This window comes from Cnephaeus nilssonii (assembly GCF_951640355.1).
Source record: "Cnephaeus nilssonii genome assembly, chromosome: 19".
Classification (NCBI taxonomy): domain Eukaryota; kingdom Metazoa; phylum Chordata; class Mammalia; order Chiroptera; family Vespertilionidae; genus Cnephaeus; species Cnephaeus nilssonii.
The window spans coordinates 26,157,136-26,170,829 of NC_137090.1; the positions used below are offsets into that span (position 1 = coordinate 26,157,136).

General features: G+C 43.3%; 1 protein-coding gene across 1 annotated transcript in view; it reads right to left on the reverse strand.

Moving 5' to 3' along the window:
• ANKFN1 (ankyrin repeat and fibronectin type III domain containing 1) overlaps positions 1-13,694 on the reverse strand; it is a gene marked incomplete at its 3' end in the record, with an annotated part of 350,672 nt that overhangs the window by 217,786 nt on the left and 119,192 nt on the right. The window contains exon 2 of the mRNA XM_079797013.1: positions 5,407-5,447. The remainder of the gene's footprint in view (positions 1-5,406; positions 5,448-13,694) is intronic.

Sequence of the window (13,694 nt, forward strand, 5' to 3'; positions counted from 1 at the left end):
GAGGCAGACAGACATAATATATCTTCATCTTACACATCAGAAAGCAGACCCTGGGAAGTGGAGTAACTTGCTCCAAAGCACATAGCTAGCAAAGTCTAGTACGATCAGAAGCCAGGCACTCAAGCTCCGAAGGTGGCCCTGTTAGCGTGTTAACAGTGCTAAGCTACAAAATCACCAAGCAGTAGCAATACAGAAATGGTCTTCATTTCTAAGAATTGATTTCACTGATATCACAGACATTACTCTAAAGATAGCTCTCTGTCAGGCGGTTGGAAAGCTGCCTGTATCTGATTTCGTTGTCTAATTCCATAAAAGCATTTATTGAGCATCTGGTTGTTCAACAGAATGTCGCAGACATTTCAGGAGAGACGGAGATGAATAAAACATGATTCCACCGCTGAGGAGCTTAAAATACAGATACTCACTGCTTTTTATCGCTCTTTTAAATGAAGTCAAGAGACAAATCAAATATGTCATAAAACTGGGGCAGGATTTAAAATAATTCAAATTCAAAAAAGCTCCTAACAGTTTTCACCAAGATTTTGTAACTAAGAAGCATCACAGGGACAAACACAAAGGTTTGCGTTACATTCAAAACCAAGTGCATAAATACACGACTGGAAAAAAAAAATCTGCTTTTATGGCAGCTTTTATATAACATATCTAGAGGTTTTAGGGTTAATCTCAGGACTAAAGCGCTACTAAAATCTGTGAGGTGCTCGCAGGTGATAGTGATAGAAATAACATGACCGGATGAGACGAGAGCTTTTTGTTCTGGGCGCTGTGATAGTCAGCCATCGTGGCAGTAGTCTCTGAGGTTCAGGCTGTGACATTAAGAAGGACATTGAAGACAGCGACTGGGACAAATGAAAAAGGACAACTCAACCAAGTCATAGGAAGAATGTCTGAGGGAACGGGGATGTTTAGCCTGGACAAGGAAGACTCAGAGAGTATAGGGAAGCAGATTCCAAAGGATTTGGAGGATTGTCCTATCAACCTCGGAGCCGCCTCAGCAGGCAAACCAACCAGTCCCCTGGAAGGTTATGTCAGGTTAGCAGGAGAACGTTTGCAGGTAGAGCTATAAACAAATGGACTTGGCTCCCCTGGGCTCCAGAAAGAGCTCCCAGAGAGGGTGTTGTGAGGAGGATGGCGCGGGGTGGGCTGTGGACCTGCCTCAGGTTGGAAGCATCTTTCAACATTCAATCCCATGACCTCCAAAGGCACAAACAATTCCCCAAAACTTTAAAACATACGCACACAGGAAGAAGGTCATAGTTTCCCCAGTATGCAAACACTATCCAATTAACATGAGCAGTAATTATCTTTCTATTTCTCTTAGAGGCAAGTGGCATTTAGGTCATGAAAGGAGAAGAGATAAGTGGCCTGTGCAATTGCCTGGATGCCCAGAAAGCCACGAACTATGGGCCTGGGTGCCGGATTCCACTCCAGGGAGAACAGGGGGCTGTGTTGATATAAAGAAGTGAACAGAGAAGAAATACAAGGTTGATGGCTGGGTGCAACTTTAATCCTCACCTGAGGATATTTTCCTATTGATTTTTAGAGAGAGTGGAAGGAAGGGGGAGAGACAGAGAGGGAGAAAAACATCGGTGTGAAAGCGACATATAGATTGGTTGCCTCCTGCATGGACCCTAACCAGGGCTGGGGATCGAGCCTGCAACCGAGGTATGTGCCCTTGACTGGAATCAAACCCAAGACCCTTCAGTCCTAGGGCTGATGCTCTATCCACTGAGCCACACTGGCTAGGGCTGGATGCAACTTTAAGTCCTTCAGCACAATGCCCAGCAGTCATAAAATAAGCAAACGCAGAGGCAAATCCTTTCCTGAGCTGATGACTAGAAACAGGACAAATGATTGTGGCCTAGATAAATGCTGCGTTGGAGCCCTGCCTCTGGAGTGTGGGCCACGGACCTTGGACTTCGCTGCAGAGAGCATTCGGCCTTGAGGAAGAGGAGGGAAATGCAGCCGGAATGAGCACAAGAATTCTGGGATAGGGATCTCCAGGTAACTTACAGAAACCAACTTGATGTCATTGGCAAGCGGACACCGAGAGGTGGAGTATTTAGAGAGCATCCCACCGAGGCCAGAGGCAGCCACGGGGCCAGTGGGAGCAGCTGGGATGGTTAGCCTGGACAAGGCTCTACCCTTGCTGACTGCGGGGGAAGAGGAAGGGACTGAGACCCAATCCAAGCAGAGCTCAGTGGAGAGTCAAGAAAGCTTCAAGGGAACAGACCTTGCCCAGCCGACCACAGCCCCGATGAAATCCCTACCACGCCACGCAATTTATTAACAATTGTTTCTGCCCCCCTAACCAACCGGCTTCCACTAGTCTCAGGCATTCTTTCTGACTTATTTCATTAACATTTCCTTCTTTTTCTGGAGTGGTCGGAGCCCCAGGGAATCTCTCTCTCCTCCCTCCTCCCTCCCCTCCCCCACCAGTGGGGCATTGAATGAGAGCCAGAGTGTTGTCTGCGTAAAGAGAAATTGCAAAACCACAAATTGCAGAAAATCGTTACTGCCAAAACTCGAAAGGAACACACAATATCACCAGGCCTCTTAAAAAGCAATTGCGCATTTTACGGGCCTCTGGATAATTCAGGTCCGTTTGGCAACTTTCTCACCCATACCACCCAGAAGACAATCCTCCTCCACCAGAGGCCATGGCCCCAAAGACTATGTGTGGTTGAAAAGAAACAAAAATATGTGGGTTCGAGTCTTTCCAGGGGCCCAATGTGGCCCAGTGCGGTTCTGTTTCCTTCTATGATGCAGCGTTAATGTTAAGGCGCAAAGTTTGCCCTCAGCGTCCCAGGGACTCCAGGTAAAACAGCGGGAGCCTCCAGTAGTCTGATCAAAAACCCCTAAAAGATACAAAACATTGTTGGATGGGAACATCTTTCCGAAACGTCATCTGATGTGATCATCACAGCCACGCTTCCATGGAAGCAGGAACAGCGTTTTCCTTTCCCCTCCTCCCACCCGTAATAAAGATTCTTAGAAACTAAGGGGTTAGTAACATTCCCCCAAAGCATCCAGTTTCTCAGGGGTTGATCGGGGACTCAGACAGGAGCCTTCTGATTAAAAAAAAAATAAAATAAAAAAATATTTCATTGATTTTTTACAGAGAGGAAGGGAGAGGGATAGAGAGTTAGAAACATCGATGAGAGAGAAACATCGATCAGCTGCCTCCTGCACACCCCCCCCACTGGGGATGTGCCTGCAACCAAGGTACATGCCCTTGACCGGAATCGAACCTGGGACCTTTCAGTCCGCAGGCCGACGCTCTATCCACTGAGCCAAACCGGTTTCGGCTGATTTTTGGTCCTGAGTTTCCTTCCGTCACCCGCCCTCTTTCTCTCTGGAGGTACATCTACATCTATTCCTAGGATACTCCATCAGTGGCCTCGGGATTTTATGGGGCCCATACACTTTTCCAGGGCCTTTGCTTTGAAAGCTTCCTGCCATTCACCTAGATCAGGGCTCCTCTGAATGGGGTGCTGATGAGGTTGTTTCCATTTGCATTGGTTGTATAATGCAATCATCATTAGGAATAATGTCAGCCCCAGAAGGGGCTGATTCAGTCCGGTTGCCAAAACGAACCCAAGTCACAGTTGCCTGGTGATTTTAATGTGTTTCCATGACTCCACGGGTCAGACCAAGTTTCTACCGGTTGTGCAGAGATGATGAGAAAGAGGTATGTAGACCCATTTTGTCTGGGTAGTATAAACACCTAGCCCACATGTTCTTCTCCGAATATTTACTAGTATAATAGGTCACCAACCACTTTGTATTTCCTGGAGAAAAAAATGTGAAAATAAAGCAATCACAGATTCACCCCTCTAAGGTGAAATGGCTGGCCTTCTCCCCTCCCTACCCCTCAAATCCGGGACAATAAAGGTGCTTTCGACTGAAATTGTGACAGAGATCTTGAGGTAATTGTCATAAATGTGTTTCTAGTTGCGTGTTTGCATAGAATGATTTAAAATGCTGCTTTAAATTGCCATCCATATAATGTTCACCATGAACATATAGCAACTATTTTTTAGTATTTAAAATTAAATACTTAAAAAGCAGTAGTAAACCTACATAAGCAGAAACTGTGTGATTAAAGAGCTATGAAATAAACAAAGTAAATACAGACATGTTCTTCTGAACAGTTTTCACATTCAAGAGAGAAAATACGGTCAAAGGTTAACACTTGTACAAATAAAATACTCATGATAGCGCTGCTCATGAAAGTCTAACATGAATCGATCCATGTAAGCTGCTTAAAATATTCATAACATGCAGGTGTCTTGACAATGCAATACAGACCAAAGCAATATCATCCAGAGACCGACTTTCTAACATATCCCCGGGAATGCATAATACTTTGATGTAATATTTGAGTGGTTTAAGGGTGAATGTTTCTTGTGCTGATGTTTGAATATCTGTGTGTAGCACTGGAATCAATTTATTCTAGAGAGAATATAAACTTTATTTTTATTAAAAAGAGGCAAGAAACATTCTCATACGAATTTTCAATTATTCCCAATCACTTAGACCAACCTCTAAAATACTCAAAACTCCCCGCTCAAACCCGGTGAAATTTTATTGGGTCTTTAGAATAGAGGGAATTTGGAATTTGGGTACGGACACTGGGAATGCCAAGAGTAAAGAAACATAATAGATTCATTCTAGAAAGAACACTGATTTACAGAGCAGCCTCAATGCAATGCTCACCAGAAAGAATTATCAAGATAACGGCAATGCTATTCAACCTGAAACAGCCTGTGACTGTGAGGAGCAGCTGGGCGGAGAGTAATAAATTCGTCAGCCATAGGAGAGAACCTGAATATTCAAACATTTGCTGTCCCAGGGTCATAATGTCTAAAAGAATATTGCCTTATTTTTCCTCTGCACTTTATTTAAAAAATATTTTTAAATTATTTTCATTGATTTCAGAGAGGAAGGGAGAGGGAGAGAGAGATAGAAACATCAATGATGAGAGAAAATCATTGATCGGCTGCTTCCTGCTCACCCCCTACTAGGGATTGAGCCCACAGCTCAGGCATGTGCCCTTGACTGAAATCGAACCTGCAACCCTTCAGTCCATAGGCCAACACTCTATCCACTGAGCCAAACCGGCTAGGGCTCCTCTGCACTTTTTACTAGCTTTTTAGATGCAATATAGTTGCAGGCCTGATCAAGTGCAATCTGCTTCTCAAATGGTTTATAAAATGCTCCACAGTGCTATACAAATCAAGAGCGGGGGAAGGTTAGTTCCAATCGTGGCCGTGTTTGTGAAGCCGGACTTTAAAAGTAGAACGATGTGAGAGGGAGCCTTAATGATTAGGAGGTTTTCAGGATAATAGCAGAGACGTAGACATTGCAAGGAGGAAATGTACTCACATTTTGCTGCAGGTGAAGTGTCTGTCTTTAAAGGGTAGCCTCTGAAACAAAGAGAGAGAGAAAAGTGCATTACAAAACTGTACAGTAACCAAGTCAAAATGAAAAAGACAGTGAATTGCCCTTGAAGGTCCAGCTACTTACTGTGAAAAATGAGAAATCTAGAGATGAAAACATATTTATTGGGAAACTTCTTGGAGGTACAAGAAGCTTTAGCCCAGAGAGAAAACACGGGAGTAACGGTCATACCTCATTTCATGCTCAGCTCCCCGCCCTGCACACCCTAGAGTTTCGAGATCACTCGAGGCTGACGTTGTCTCCCAGGTGTGATCCTGGTGAGAGGAAACCTGAGAGTCTATCTAGGGCCTCGTTCAATGGCTCAGAGCAGCGGTCGCCAACCTTTTGGACCTCACGGACCACCGGTTGCCGACTGCTGGCTTAGAGTCATCCTACTCTTGCTTCTGGTTCACACGGACAGTGGACATGTTCTTGTAGGGCCAGTTCTGAGACATTGTTCCACTAAATGAAACTCCTCCTAAAGGTTATGATTTCCTCAATTCATGCTCATTGGGAGAGTGGACAAGTTTCTTTTCCAAGAAACAGAGAGTGTTTCTGGGGAGTAGTGTTTCCAGAAGGCAGTGAAAAGAGAGAAACAATTACTGTCTGTGCTTGAGAGGCACTTGACAATTGTGTAGGCCGGTGGTTGGCAAACTGCAGCTCGCGAGCCACATGCGGCTCTTTGGCCCCTTGAGTGTGGCTCTTCCACAAAATACCATGGCCTGGGCGAGTCTATTATGAAGAAGTGGCGTTAGAAGAAGTTTAAGTTTAAAAAATTTGGCTCTCAAAAGAAATTTCAATCGTTGTACTATTGATATTTGGCTCTGTTGACTAATGAGTTTGCCGACCACTGGTGTAGGCAATTATTCAGTGGGGAGTAGGTCTATCGGGGGATGTCAGGAAGTCCCTGTGATTGATGTGAACTCTTCTCATTCTGAGACTCAGACAATTGCAGGTCATCTCCAGGACTGACCACTCGGTCACTGGGTCCTCAGACCTAGAAAAAGTTCTTGTCATGGCTCTGGATAAATCAGCTTGTTCACTTCGGCGGGCAATATTTTTCCAAACTCTGCCATTTGTAGTAATAGTGTAACCAGCAAATTGATAGAAATTATGTTGGTCGCTACTTCAGAGAATCACAGTACGGGTTAAAGAAGATAATATACACTGAGTGGCCAGATTATTATGATCTCTGAACGCATAATAATCTGGCCACTCAGTGTACTTATGTATAAGGGAAAGCTTGCAAATCTTGTTATGTCAAGGGGCCAGGAGATAGTGGCCCCCTGCCTCTGGCTAGTAAGTCTTCTGCTTCTTTCTAACTACCCACAATGCAGTTCTTATACCTGGAAAAACCTTATTTTAAAATTCCAACTCTGTGGTCAATCTACACTGAGTGGCCAGATTATTATGCGTTCAGAGATCATCATAATCTGGCCACTCAGTGTATGTAAAGTAGTGGCATAAGGTGGCTCATAGTGGGGACTGGGTAAATGCTTCCTGATGTTGTTACTGTTCTTGTTATTATTATTTTTTAAAAATATATTTTATTGATTTTTTACAGAGAGGAAGGGAGAGGGATAGAGAGTTAGAAACATCAATGAGAGAGAAACATCGATCAGCTGCCTCCTGCACACTCCCCACTGGGTATGTTCCTGCAACCAAGGTACATGCCCTTGACCGGAATTGAACCTGGGACCCTTGAGTCTGCAGGCCGATGCTCTATCCACTGAGCCAAACCGGTTAGGGCTGTTCTTGTTTGGAAAACCAAAGAAGAAGATAAGTCTATGACACTGGAGCTAGGAAGGTGGCTATGGAGAGAGTCTTGCTTGGGTAGGAATCCCACTCTTGGCAGTCAAAGCCGTAATACTGTCCCACATTTCTCTCTCAGACTGCCTACCTCTCATCTCCATGCCTCCCACTGCTGAGTATAATTGAGTCAGAGCATCATCCCACATGGGAAAAGTCCCTAAATGCTTTAGCAAGCCACGTGGTTCCTCATTTACTATCCACGGACATGGTTGGGGGTGAGGCTCTTAGACTTACCAACTGCTAAATTACGGAACTGCTGGGCCCAGGAAGAAAAGGGGTAACTTTTCTTTCACAGGGCTTTACACAAGTTCTTTACTCAGATACATTTTTACCGAGCTGACCTTTTTAGCTGAATCCTATGGTGTGGCTTAGCAAGGTGTCCTATGCGGCTCTGGCTGGAAGAAATTTGGAACATCGGTCTGACCTCCCGGCCTGATATACACAGGCCTCCCACTCTCACCCCTCCAAACTCCTCTGAAATTGTGTACCTTTTGGCTTCCTGGAGGGACTTGTTGCTAGAACAAATGTAGAATGCTCTCACCTAAGAAAAGTTTTCACTACTGCCTCTGATAGTGGGTTCTTCTGTAGCCATGAAAGTATTAACAAAGAAAACCATCTGTTATCCATCCACAAATTCACTGGACAAGAGCTCTTCACTGGGGCAAGTTTCACCGCACTATCATTGATTACTTTGAACATTACTCAGCGCTGCCCTTGAGACTGCATTATGTAGCTAAATGCGGCGGTACCGATTTTTCTTGGGGTACAAAATAAATAAAGCCATTACGGACAATGGGGTGGTGAGGTCTCATAGACTATAGAGAGATATAAAAACTCACCTTTGCTCTTCTAGGCTGATTTCTACATTAGAAAAAGAAAAGCCTGAATTCTTAAAGGAGAAAGAGGGTCCTTAAACTTATTAACTCATTTGCTAAGTGTTTATTGAGGGCCTGGTATGTGAAGGACACTGAGCTAGATCTGAATAATACATTCATTCCCTGCCCTCGTGATAATGTCTGTCTGGTTGGAGAGATCAGTAAACAATTTGGAGGGAGCATATGATTTACTTACTTATTTAAGATTTTTTATTAATTTTTAGAGGGAAAGGAAGGAAGGAAGGAGGAGAGAGAGAGAGAGAGAGAGAGAGAGAGAGAGAGAGAGAGAGAGAGACAGACAGACATCTATGTGAGAGCATAACATCTGTCGGCTTCCTCCTGCATGCCCCCTACCGAACTGAGCTCGCAACCCGGACATGTGCCCTGACTGGGACTGGAACCAGTAACCTTTCGGTGCACAGGGCAACACCCAACCAACTGAGCCACACTGGCCAGGGCAGAGCACATGATTTAATACAAAATTACAAGGTGGTCAGTGAGGAAGAAAGGTGGTTTTTGATGTTCCAATCTAGAAAAATAAATCTGGGAAGTCTAACTGGGGCAGCGTTGGGATAATATCAGAAGAAAAATTCATGTTTAACAATAAAAACAGCTAATATTGCTGACTGCTTAATGCATCAGGATCAGTGCTGTGTGCTTTTACACGCACCGATTCCCTTATTACTCATAACAGTCCTAGAGAGGTACTATTCATACCCCAGGGTAGGAGCTAAGAAGGCAAATGGGGAATGAGGGGCACCCCAGGCAAAGGGACATCATCAAGGGCACAGGCCCCGGGCAGGAGGAGCTGGCTGCTTTGTTCCGTGTGCCTTACTGTGCACATACTTCTGCAAAGACCATTCTCCCTCCTCGTAGGAGACTTTAAGGGATCTTGGATGGGGCTCTTCTGATATCAATCCTGCGTGACTCTGCTCCAACCATGGGGAGATGTGAGGCCCATCTGGACTCTCTGCCCCGTACCACACACCTAGTACCTGAGCCTCCCTCCGAAGGTGTGCAGGGCCAGCAGGTTACCATCCTTGGGTCATGGTCGCACCTGGGCCTAATTCAGCAGCCAGGGCCACATGGAATGGACCTTGGACAAAGCCCCTGAATACCCGCTTTGGTCTCCTTGTTAGGGGTCCACTCTGCTATGCTCTGATGACCACTGGAATCTGACAACTATGGTCTTGGAGCAACTGATCTCTAGGCCAGAGTATCCCACCAGGGGACGGTCCACACTATTCCTCTATCTTAACTGCTCACCTGGTTCCTATGGCAGATCCCATCTGGTTATGATCCATAACCTACAGTTGAAGCTCACTAAGAAATAGGCTATTTAGTAATGTTGGAGTGTTCTATGCTGATTGGAATATCTGGCTTAAGTTGTCTACTATTTAAAATTTTAATAATTTGCCAAAAAATTGTATAAGTGTTTGAATAATGTAACATGTGGAGTCAAATCTCCTATATCCTTATCCCGATGCTCTAATCACTAATCATTGAGCTACACCAGCCAGAGCTAGGGTTTAAGACCTTTATGAACATTTCCAGTTGCTTTTCTTATGATATTAGGATGCCACTGTTTTTTCTTTTTCCTAGTCATGACTCTGTGCCTTTGTCATGACTCTGTGCCTTTGCCAACACCTCAGAGAATCCTCCCATGGCCTTGCTTATAAATGGCTTCTTATGTTTTGATTTCTTTCTAACTTTTAAACAGTTAATTTTTTAAATTAAATACATAATTTTTATTACAGAAACCTTAGAAAAGACAAAAGAGTATGAAAATGAAGAAAAAGAGCTCACAAGCTCACAGATTTATTTTGTAGCATATAAAGAAGTGAACATCGCCCAGCCAGTGTGGCTCAGTGGTTGAGCATCAAACTATGAACCAGGAGGTCACAGTTCGATTCCCCAGTCAGGACATATGCCTGCATTGCAGGCTCAATCCCCACTGGGGAGAGTGCAGGAGGCAGCTGATCAAGGATTCTCTAATCACTGATGTTTCTATCTCTCTCTCTGAAATCAATAAAAATATATTAAAAAAAAAAAAAGAAGTGAACATCTTACCCAACACTCCAGCCCTGTTTCCTGGAGGTAAATTACAATCGATAGTGTGTGAAGGTAACATTCTAAATTGTTGTTTATGCTTATGAAAACACACATGCATGCATATACTTTTATACATATTCATATATTATTAAAATTTTTTCAACAAAACAAGGTTATGCTATATGATTTTCTACAACATGGAAATTATTCTCTTGATATTTTCATGGCCATGCATTCTAAATCAGTATTTTTGGATCTCCTCTTTCTTTAGTGGCTAAGTAGAATCCATTCATGGACATGACATAATGTATTGAACCTAGCCATATTGATGAACATTTAGGTCGCTTGTAAATTTTTGCTACTCAACAAGTTTGCAGAAAGCATTTTGAACATTTATTTTTGGACTCACGCTCTTACACTGTAGGGTAGTTCTTAGAATGCTGAGTACTTTATAATAGGGTACATAGAGCTCACTACTAGATGGAGAGTCCAAATTACTCTTCAAGTAGGTCAAACTCATTTATCCTTTAACAACAATAGGATGCATCTTCCACATCTATTTTTCGCTTTGCACTCATAATTTCTATTTCTTTGAGATTTTCCTCTTTATGGCATAATTCTCCCATCTGAGCTGCAAGACACTTAATTCCATTTTCAACAATGTTTTTGAGTTCCAAGAACTCTTTCTTTTCCTCAGATTGCTCCTTTGTAATAAGTTCTCTGGTCTCCCTAGGAATTTACATTATTTTCTTTTAGCGTTCTTTTTTATTTCTTCCCTTAAGGGTCCTCGCAAGAGTCATCTGTTCTGATTATGTTGTTGTTTCTTCCTTCAGTCTGCCAACTCTCCTGTAATGCTTTGTGCATTTTCTCTTCCCCACTGTTACTTGTCTGCACACACCCAGATCTCCTGACTCATAAGAGAGGAAGGGTCCTCAGCTCATATGCAGGTAGGCTGTTGGGGTCTCCTAAGTAATAGTGGGTCTGCAAGAGGTGAGCGATAAAGGGAGACTCTTTCCTTGGTGAATGGGCTAATAGGCTAGGACCCTTCAACTGAGTGGTCTGAGGGAGGCCTCCAAGTTCTCCGGACCCTTCGAGCAAGTGCAGAGTGTAAGCTATCTCTTCAGCTTACAGACAATTGACGTATTTGTTAGTTACGGCCTTCTCAAAAGCCAAACACAAAGCAACAGCAAGGAGTCCAAAAAATGACTCCCAAATCAACAAAGTAATGTCCACACTGACCCCCAGCTGACACGCCAGAGCAAGCACAGACTCTAGTCTTGAGGACGAGGACACTAAGAAATCTCCAGAAGTGTGGCTCCCCCAGAAAGCATGCCAGGAATATTATTAATTGTAGTCTGTCTCTCATATGGGGATATTTTGGCAAAATAATTTTATTGTGCACACTATTCAAATAATATGTTAATTATCAATAGCAAATAAAGTAGATGGTACTCTTTTGGCCAATAATGTATTTACTTATCAAGTACCTATCATATTTAAAATGTATCCCAGGTGTTAGACATATAACACGGACAAAATATGGTGATTATTTTACCACTGAGATGTTTGCAGTCTGTCTATTGCATGAGAAACTTATTCTCTTAATAGTATTTTAAGAAAATGGCTGACTCCAAAATTCCAGGGACATGCAGTAAGTACTATGGCAGTGCTACACGTGGGATAGTATCAGGAAAATAGAGGTTTTTCCTCAATCAGCTTAAGTTAGATTTCTCCAAAGAAGGCTGGTAATGAGGTTGTGAAGAAAAGAAGTTAAATGATCAAGTAAGTTTGTGAAACACCACAGATAGTTAAATTGGTCTTTTTCTTGTAATATTTTTTTTTCAGAGCTTTTAATAGTCTAGTATTTATTACAAATTCCAGAGAGGGGGTAACATCCCAAATGTATGCGACCAATGAACCCATCTTGAGAAACATTTCGAGGGACACACTTGTAGAACGATGGCCCAGGTGATTCAGGGGAGCTCTCCTCGAGGGGCAATGCTGGAACTGAGATTCTAAGATGAATAGGATGAGCTAGAAGAGGGGGGGGGGCGGGAGGGCAGTCTTGTCAGAGGAACTGCATGTGCAAAGGCCCAAAGACAGGGCATGAGCCGAGGTAACACTAAGATTCTCAAAATAGCTAGACCAAAAAATCCTACATGAAAAAGTAACCGGAAGTGGGGGGAGAGATAAGGAAGAGTCACTCTACTGAAATCATTCCATCCAGATAAAGGTTTGAATTTTACCCTGAAAGCCAGGAAGGGTATTTAAAGGTTTCCAAAATAAAGGAGAGGTATGAATGGATTTGCTTTTTCAGAAATACCACCCTGGTATCAGTATAGCTGTGGATTGCAGCAAGGTCAGCCTAGAGAAAGGATGAGTAGTTAGGATGATTTATTGAACGAATCCAGATATCAATGTCGGGACTGAACTAGAGTAGAAAGTTGGAGAGAGAGACAGAGGGAGAGAGGTGGATAGATAGATAGATAGATGATAGATAGATAGATAGATAGATAGATAGATAGATAGATAGATAGATAGATAGAAGAGGGGCTAAGGAGAGTGCAGAAACAGGTGTCCAATTAGATGTGGGGGACTAGGTGGGTACTACAGTCACTTAGAGAGATGGGAATACGGGAGGAGTAGCAGGCTTGGATTGAACCTAATGACTCTCTAGGGGGTAGAATTCAGGCAAGAAGGGATGTAGGCCTAATCCAAAGCTGTAGCTGACATTTAGACATTGGATTGGAAGAGCTGTTAGAATGTGTAACTGTTAAGACTCTAACAGGTAAATCTATTAGAGATAATAGCAGAGTAATTATTCCTCAGGAAATACAAATCCTATTTAGAAGTTCTATACCCCAACCCCCTCAACTGACAAAGTTAAGTATAGATTAATTTTAAACAAACATCACATAGTGAAAAAAAATATTATTTAAAATCTAAACTGCCTTCTCCAGGGGGATGAACTTATGTGCCTCGCTGGGAAAATAAATCTCTATGTCAAGGTTTCTCAGTCTTGGTACTATTGACATTTGGGGTCAGATAATTCTTTGTTGTGCAGATGGCCCTGTGCATTCTGGGATGTTTAGCAGCATCCCGGGCCTCTACCCACGAGATGACAGTATTACACACCCACCCTCCCACTTCCCAATCACGAAACCAAAATATCTCCAAACATCGCCATTGCCCTGAGTGCACCTCTGACGGCCCCCAAAAGCGCCGCTCCCCTCCCCCTTTGAGAGTCACAGCTCTGTGCTCTCCCTTTGACATATTGTGGTATGTGGTGGAATTTGGAACAGCTCTGTTAATTCCTTTGTGCCACTAAAGGGTGGAACCCAGAGGGGGTGGCCTTTTGTTTAGCAGGATATAATCATGAGTATTTGGAAATGCAAAGATGGCCTGGACTGGGAGTGCATGGTGTGGGAGAAATTCTGCTGTAGGAGGGAGTGAGAGGAAGTGAATTCCTAAAGTAAAGCAAAGGGAGCTAGTTGA